Below are 9048 nucleotides of genomic sequence, written 5' to 3'. Positions count from 1 at the left end.
AATTTTTTTCTCTAAATTAAAAATTTCATGCTCGCCCTAAGGAGTTTCAACGATGATTCTTTTTAAAGAGAAGTTCATGACTGTACATTTCATTTTTTCTAATACTGAGCATATTCAACTCTAAACGTAACTTGTTTTTGTAAACTGCTTCAATGTCCCTAAGAATTCGTTTCACTCTTTTTCGCGTTCCAATCTTCCATTTATTCCAAAAGATTTACGCAAACCACTAAAATTCACTTTATTTCCCAAAAATACTTAAATGTGGATTACTGAATCACGCCAAGACCCTGTGACTGCCAACAACGTTTCCTTACGGATTTCCAGCGCCGATCGCGACAAACAACCAACTGAAATAAATTGAACCGCGATATTGTGTCTTGTACAAAGTCTTATCACACTCCGCGCACCAGCTGCCCGGCGGTCTAATCTGACTTCATTGGGTGGTTTTAGGAGCGAAATTCATTTGCTAGGCCATAGTCATTCGAAATTTCAGCCGCTGCAGAGATGCTCGTGTTCAAGACTCTCGGGGCTGCCGCTCGGCTGCCATAAACTGCGCCTGCGCTCGACACCAACGGCTACTTTGCGCAAAATTTCCCCCGGGAGGGTGATTAGAAGCCTCCGTTAACAATGGACCAAACAAAGCCCTACGATCTGCTCTGGAATTACTAGAGCTAAGGATGAACTCGAAACTCAACCCAACTTTGGGATGACTTTCGAAAATCCCGGACAAATAAATACGTTACTCGAAAATATACAAACATTTGTGGTTAGGCCAATTTCACTAAGAGGCGTTAAGTATTCGTAAATCTATATTCGAAAGTTATTTTTGTTTTGCGAAAGGCATTCATTGTCGTAGAAATTTACGCTTTCGTGACAGAACTAAACCATTTAATTAATTCATCCACTCCATTACATCACAATATTGAAAAAACTAATGTCTCTATTATCACTCCAAAATTTTCAAATCAATTATATTTGCCATTATGGTTCTAAGATGCTAAGATAAAACCGTTATTCACGTCTAAATGCGATTACAAAATACGTGAGCAAGATTGTTCAGGTGACAAACCTCGCCAATAGTTTTCCGTGCATGAATGAGAAGTGATGGCGCCGGACTCCCTCGTAATCTCGCCAGTAAAGCATCGTAAAGACGCCACATTATTCCGTAATCACGAAGCCCCAGCATTACCTGAACCAAACTTCCTCACCAGAAAAACGTCTGTGGTTCGAAGTTTTGTAGATAAACGGCGGCAAAAGTTGCCTTCAGTCTGGTAGGTAACGCTTTGCAGCTCAGCAAGTTGCTAAGGAGAACTTATCGCACCTGAGAAACTTTGAGGCAGTTTAACTAATTACTTTCGTGGCTTTATAGTGGTTCTTTCTGAAGCGATATTGCTGAGGCCCTCCGTTTAACGTGCTGAGCGGTTTACGGCTCCATCCACTCTTTCTTGCTAAAAGATGGTGATGCATAAATTGTTTATTCCAGCGTTGATAAAGAATAGGCCATAAAGTCCTCCGACCTTCTAAAGCGGTTCGGAAACGCTTAGCGTTTTACTCGCTACCGGAAAGTCTTTGTGAAAATTCCCAGCCACATGCACCCGCCTCAATTTTATCGCCGTTTCTTTGAAATGCTCGAGCATGAAAGACAAGCTGAGGTAAGGGAACAAGTCAGACTTTGCATTCTAATTACGCCTTGTTTTTAGAATTGTAATTCTTAATGTTATTTAAGAAATAATCGGGTTAACGTAGTCAATATTATTTCAAACATCCTCGAAACGTGGAACGAATTTTCTCCCCGGGTTCTGGGAAATGAGTGTGAAATTACGCGAGTCCTATTATGACAATTAAGGCTGACGCACGCCATGCTGAAACTACGTTTTGCAAAGGAAGCCAATTCTCTGCTAAATGATAGAAACTTGGGATAAGTTTCCCAAATATTGGTTTCGAATTACAGGTTCCTAATAGGTTCAGAATACGTCTGTGCAATTATTAACTAGAATTGATGCACAAGTACGTTAACTTGTTCGCATTATTAGTTTACGAATAAAGCAGCTATGGTTCAGCAACAGCGATTTCTGACCAAAGCCAATATTGTTCGTACTTGATAAATGATAAAAAATGTACTTGATAAAACTAGCGCTCAATAATTCAAGAAGTGGAATAAAACTAAGAAGAATGCGCAGGAGGTTGAAATTTTAATTCCATTTCACTTTTTTATTTTGGACTATTCATATAAATTAAATGAAGTTTTGAAGAAAAACATTGTTTGTGTGATTTCGAGCAGCATTTATTTTTATTTTTAAAATTTAGAAGTTTTCACTCATGTCATTCAGAAATTTATTCACGTAAACTTCCTAGTTTCACATAACTGAAACATATCATACTGTTACTTACAAATCTCTTTGCAAGAGAGGATTTGTATGTCTTATGTATTTTATTTGACAATTTCTTAGCGCTCTCGGAGACGGAAATTCCTGTTTTCATGCGTACTTTTTCAACGAAAAATTTTCTCAGTGGGAATTTGAGTGGAGTGTTTTGTGGCCCAGAGAACGTCGTGCAGTAACCCAATCATGCGGAGTTTACACCAGAAGAAAGCGCGCGCAGGATACCCTTTTTTGACACCTCAAGTTTCCTATGGCCGAGGTTCTCCCACGCCGGTAGGTCCTGCGGCTCCCTGTCAACGGATGAGCTTTTGGCATCCAAGCGAAGAAAGTATCCGAATCTGCGGTTGTAGTGTCAAGACTCTTAGCGTTCATGGGATGCAAGGGACTGCAATTAAAGTCAATGGCGCGGATATTTCTAATACTAATATATGAAAAATAATTCTCTTGATTCGCTTTAGATGTTGATTGAACAATTATTGTTTCATATAGTTTATGGGTTCTATACGATTAGAATATGAGACGAGGAAAAGGAAAGCCAATGCGGAAATTGCGCGATTTTACGTAAGCGGGCAAACATTATAAAAATGTATTAGAGATTATTCATTATGAGATTGAATGCTAAACATTCACACACATATTCACATACTAGTACACAAGCCTCCGTGTCACAGTTCGTTCGAGGCTTTCCTGTAAGGGATATATTTTTGGGAATCAAAGATTTATATGTGTTTATTAACATAGGCGTATTTGTTTTTCACTATCACAAATTATTTTAAATTTGCGTTCATGAATCTATTATAGCTAATATCTCTCAAATAATAACAGCAGTCAAAGGATTTTAATTCCTCGATGACATCGAAATGAGTAAAATCGGCGTTGAAAAATTCTCATTCGCTAATTTTCTCTTTATTTTCAGTATGTTTCTCGATGTACACATCCCGTTCAGCAATAACCGTTTCTCAGACATCGACACCTCTTCGTGAGTGCCCTCATTCTTCCTCATTCCTGCGAGGGACTTAGGGTCGGAACCGCTGACCATGAGGAATGCTCCCGCGCAAAACCGATGATCTATGGCAAAAATACTTCACACTCAGCTGCCTTGAGAGGAGGAAGAGGCTTCGCTAACTCCGTTAGGTTTCCCTAGAACAATCTGCTTCTCGTCGTCGACATGCCAAGCGTTGTTGTTTTTTCCCACAAGCCAAGAACTTGCGCGCTTCGGTTGTGAACGGAATTCCGGGAAATTCTTGTTGACGTAAAGTTCAAATTGGTTCAGGGTTTTTTTCGTGTGTGGTTTGAAGAAAATTCTTGCAGTTTTTGTGAATAAGTACATATTCATGGTGAAAACGATGTCGTGTGTTTGAAATAAGTGTTTATGAGTGATCTAAATAATAATACATATTCGAATTTCTCTTTTCCCCGAATGAAAATTTATGCATTTTGAAGGGTATTTAATTTCTACCTGTTAAATTTGGCTCCATTGTGAAAAAATGACTTAATTTTTTACGAATAAGCAAACATGAGTGTACATTGCTACTAATTTATAAATTGTTAATTATTTTATGCCGTTTTCTAAACTTTTCAAACTGGAACTGTCGCTGTGATTGAGTTTTACATGCGTTACTTCCCATTTATTTATTTTCTTTCTTCCTTTCCATCGACTATTATTTGGTCTCATTCCACAGGACATAACTTTGTCCTTTTCCACCGTTCATCCCTTGGTCTGCTCATTCTTCGGTCGCCGTCTATATGGTAATTTCATAGTTCAATAATATCTTCACCGGTTTACCATAGATTTTTCCGAGTCATTCCTCAGTGGCTTCGCAAACAATTTTTTTGAATATAATTTTTCTACAATTTTCAGAGCTACTCAAGTTTTATGAATGATCGAGTCATTATAACTACAAAGTTGTGATTGACATCGGTATCTGTGTATAGGGTTCGACGCGGTTGCGACCTTTTCTTATAGTGTAACTTGGGAAGAGACGATTAAGAGTGGCCGTGGGCTGTGCTACGTCACTTGTAAGGGTCTTTAGACCAAACGAAAATTTTAAAATTGACTTTAGGATTACTAATTTTTTATGGGATTACTGTACAAAATTGCCCCGTAGTGATTATTTTATTTTGTGCTGTCCTAAAATAAATTATTTTCTATAATACAAATTCTCCTCCCTCATTTAGGGTAAAATATGAGTTAACTTGTCATGCACCTACTATCTCCAATAAACCTGCGACTTTCAACATGGTAATATCGAGGCCCCTATTCAGGGACAAATTTTCAGTGAAAATTTGACATTTTTAATTCTGCTTTTTCAGTCCTGGATTCTGTCTCTTTTTATTTTATCATGTGCAACAATTTTACTTCTACAGGTAGTCGATATTTACTCATTTCTTCTTGGGAACCAGGAGAATAACGATTTAATAAGTGAACATTTAAATTTCAATTCGTAAGTTGAGTTTCACAGCCCCTTCGTTTTGGTCGTGCACTTACTTGTGTAGCGATTATTAAATTAAATTATCTTAGGTTTCTTCATGCAGTGTAGTATTAGTCGGATTATGTTTAGTTTCATATAATGAATTATTATTTTGTTATCAGAGGCATGCTTCAGTGATTTAGTTTGGAACCAGCGTAATTTCAGTGATTTAGTTTGGAACCAGCGAGTACCAGCGGCTGTCATAAGTTGTCCAATTTCAGTAACATGTTGGTAGCAAATGTCAAGCTAAGTCCAAACTTGTCACCAGAAATTCATAGTTTGATATGGCACAATATCAAGGTCCTTCCCTTGCAGGCAGTGATGCTAATCTGACTTTACTGACGACGGGAGTTTTGATTATATTTTGAATTCAGACTTGAAGCTAGAAATTCTAGTATATTTTGAGGCCTGAATATACGCTATGGGTTTTATACACACAATGCATATTTTGTCACCGAAACGTATTAACAGGTGACACCGAAACGTTTAACGTATTAATCAGACAGGATAAACTTCGAATCCATTTTATTTTATTTCAGTAATCAACATCAAAATCGGGTGATTTGTTTCAAACTCAATCAAGTTATATCGTTAACATATTTATTACTTTATTATTGCGACTCGGATTCGCATTGCGTTACATTTTCAACACAAGTTAAATTATCATCACATTTAGTTATGAGTTATTTTGTCATTATATTCATCTCATTGCACTTGTAAAAATTACGATTTTGTTGCCAATAATAACGTAATTTAGTATGGAACCACATCCATATTGATCGGGTCTACGCAGCCGACAACCTGTGAGCGACTCATGCCACGAGCGCTGCCTACAGATTCACCAAGACGTTCATGGGAACGTTTTTTCCCTCCGTGCTGAGCTCTCTTCTTAGCTCTGACTTATGTGTCTCTAATGGGTCTAGAGGCGAGAAAAACTCGAACGGTTTTAGAAATAGGGCTTGAGAGGTGGCATTACTTTCTGCAGAAAACCTTCACTTTTACGTTCTTGTCACACTTACAGTGAAGTTTGCTGAATAATTCCTAGTAGTTAAAATCCTGCTTCGAATAAAGCGTGAGTAATTTTTAGGTAAATAAATAGATGTTAGTGTTGAATGGCAATACGCTTTAAAATAATTTATCAATATTGTTTAGCAAACAATAATTTAGTTAGCAGCACATTATCGGTAAAATAAGCTAAGGCTTATCAATACGCTAAAGCCGTATATAGTTCATTCAGCCTCTATAATTGATAATATTTTTTTTCAGAATGTTAATCCCTGTTCAAATCTTGGATTTTAAAAATTATTCATATCTGGGATGATAATATGCCATTAATCGCGAAATTCAAACTGCAAATCTTGCTTAATCAACGCATGCCATAATATTTTATCGATATTACATTATTACAAATCGATGTTGGCCATGCGAAGGTTTTGCACATTTCCGGAATATACCGCTGCTTTCACCGCCCGGAGCTTCATCCGCATCAACCGCCAGGCCGGCTGCCTGCAACGTCTGTGTTTGATCCCGATGAAGAGAGGCTAAAGGATCGTGCAAAGTTTTGTTAGTGCCTCTAACGTATTTACTTAGCAAGAGCGGCAATTGTTGGATCCTTCGAGGCATTGTTTGCTGACGCTGGAAGCTGTTTATCTTCGGCGGTAATAGTTTTCTTGTCGGGGTTTGATCTCGTGCGCAAATTTCAGAGAATTTGTATAGTGTTCCTTCGTGCACACAGAAAGAAAACACAAGTGTCCGTATTTTATTTTTACGAATGAGTGCGTCAAGCCTATAATTTAATGTTGTGTTGAATTTTTTCTGCTTCTAGCCTGGCCTAATTTTGGGAGAGGTGTTGTAATATTGAAATCGTAGTTTGTGTACGCTAGGCATTGAATGAACAAATAATTGTTATTGGCAATTAATGAGAAACAAGTATCATAGATAAAGATCACAATTCACTTGTATTATTAACAAAACTTATTAGCGATTTATTCTGCTCTAATTGCCTCATTTGACCGTGGGTGTTGGGGAGAGAATCCAATCCTTAATTACATTTTGCCCTGAGAATATACTATTGACTTGATTATAATCTTTAGGAGCCATTCATTGTTAACAGTTCGTACTCCTATCCATTGTAACGCAGTGGTATTTAAATCAACTATTTCCAAATTTGGTTGAAATTGTTCTCATAAATAGCTGCATTAGTAGGCGTTTCAACATAAATAAAGTTTGTCACAGGCATTGCTTGCTACAATATATATAATAAAAAGAATAATTCGAATGAGTCTCCTGTTGTTCAAAGCGTTTTTAGATTGGTTTAGGCTCTGTACAAGCCGTGCAAAGTCATTTAAATAAAAAAAAATTTCCGAGTCAGTTGAGCTTGGGAAGGCAATTATGATAAAAAATTTACGGATATATGAGACTTAAATGTTCATAGACGAATTTCACGATATAAATAACGTATTATGCGTGAAATTCATTCGTATATGCATGTATTGATCCTTGGTTAGTTATTTGTGTCATGGTACTATTTACACGGAATTTATGAGCTACTCGCGAAATTTATAGTCGATTTTTCTTCATTTCTTTCACAAAATAGTTATGTTTGATTGAATAAAACACGATTAGAAATCAAACGAACGAGTCATTCAATTTTGTAAGTTTTTACAATATAGAAATAAACTATTTCAAATGTTAAAATATGTCAATCTTATCAAACTTATCAAACTTATCTTACTTACAAACTTATTTTATTTAAATCAAACTTATTTTACTGTACATTTCACTGATTTTAATCAACGAATAAAAGCATTCGATTAACTTACTTTGATGCAGAATGTGAGTTAATTTTCTTTGAAGTGTAATTAATAAAAATGGAAATTAAATATAATGGTAGAATTTATTTATAATAAAATTTGTGGATGAGGATGAGTTTCATTCAACCATTTCCATCAATTCTATTCTACAGTATGCAAGTAAAAAAGTAGTATCCAACGAAAATCTGAATTCGTCCTCACATTGAATTCTACTGACGGTTTTGCAGCAGTTACTCCGTCAACGGATTTTAAATCCCAAAATCCTTCCGGTTTTTAGGAACCCCGTAAAAATTGAAAATAACGATAAGCGGCGGAAAAAAAACACTGAAATTGGCTGGGAGCCGCGAGCTAGACGGTCACGCTCGTCTTAAAATCGCGTTATAAGCTAACGATGGAATCACGTTAAAGGTATAACGATGAAATCATGTCAGCGTGATGCGTCTGAGGCTCACCGCGATGCCCCTGGTAGTTTATACATGGAGTGTTAAGCAGTTGGCTATTAGCGCTGCCGACAAACAGGATTGCCTTGTGATCCGATTAGCTGCAGCCTCCAGTTGCTCTCCTAGTTGGTCGACGAGAGCGAGAGGAAATAGCTTAAATCTGAAGGAAAATGAGTTTTAAATGGTGAGGAAAGTTCAAAATAAAGCTTAAGTGGCAAAATTGAAAAATGTAAAGTGATTACTAATTTGAAATATTGAATATTGAGTTCGAAATATTGAATGAAAAGTTCTAAATACAAGGAAATTCTCCAATTGATGGAAGGAGTCAAGGAAAAAATTCGCAAATTAAGATAATAATCAAGAGAAGTATATATGAATGATGTCATCCCGACTGATCGAGATGAGTGAACGGCGAAAAGATCCTGACTAAATTTAAAAGCAGGTTTTGAATCAAGATCGGAGATATGCTTTGAATAGGATTTGGTTTTATTGAAAAAAATAGGATTTGGTTTTATTGATTTGGTTGAAAAAAAAAATTATTGAAATGAAAAAGCTCGGGGGCTTTCCATGAAAGGAAACGAGAAGTTCTAAATGGAAGTTGAACGGCACAGAGAAAAAAAATGCAATGAAAGCAGCCTTGAGATCATCTTTACTGATTGAATAGAGATCTCTGTTCGATTCTAAAGTGTGGAAATTATTTAAATGACAAATAAATTTGATTTTGAATTTTTGGAAATATTTTTGATGCGATGAAGAAGGGCACAGAATTTACTCTGCAATATTGGCTCAGATGGCAATTGGAATCAGGGTAATTCAGAGCTGAGTGAATACAAACATGTTTGGACTCTATTGGTTGATATATAGGCCTAATGGATTCAGAATCAAGTATTTACAAATAGTTTCGGAGTATAGTGTGGTCTGGTATAGAGTGGTCTGGTATAGA

The sequence above is a fragment of the Hyalella azteca genome, unplaced genomic scaffold (assembly GCF_000764305.2).
Source record: "Hyalella azteca isolate HAZT.00-mixed unplaced genomic scaffold, Hazt_2.0.2 contig4943, whole genome shotgun sequence".
In the NCBI taxonomy this organism is placed as follows: domain Eukaryota; kingdom Metazoa; phylum Arthropoda; class Malacostraca; order Amphipoda; family Hyalellidae; genus Hyalella; species Hyalella azteca.
Note: the sequence above shows the minus strand (reverse complement) of the source record.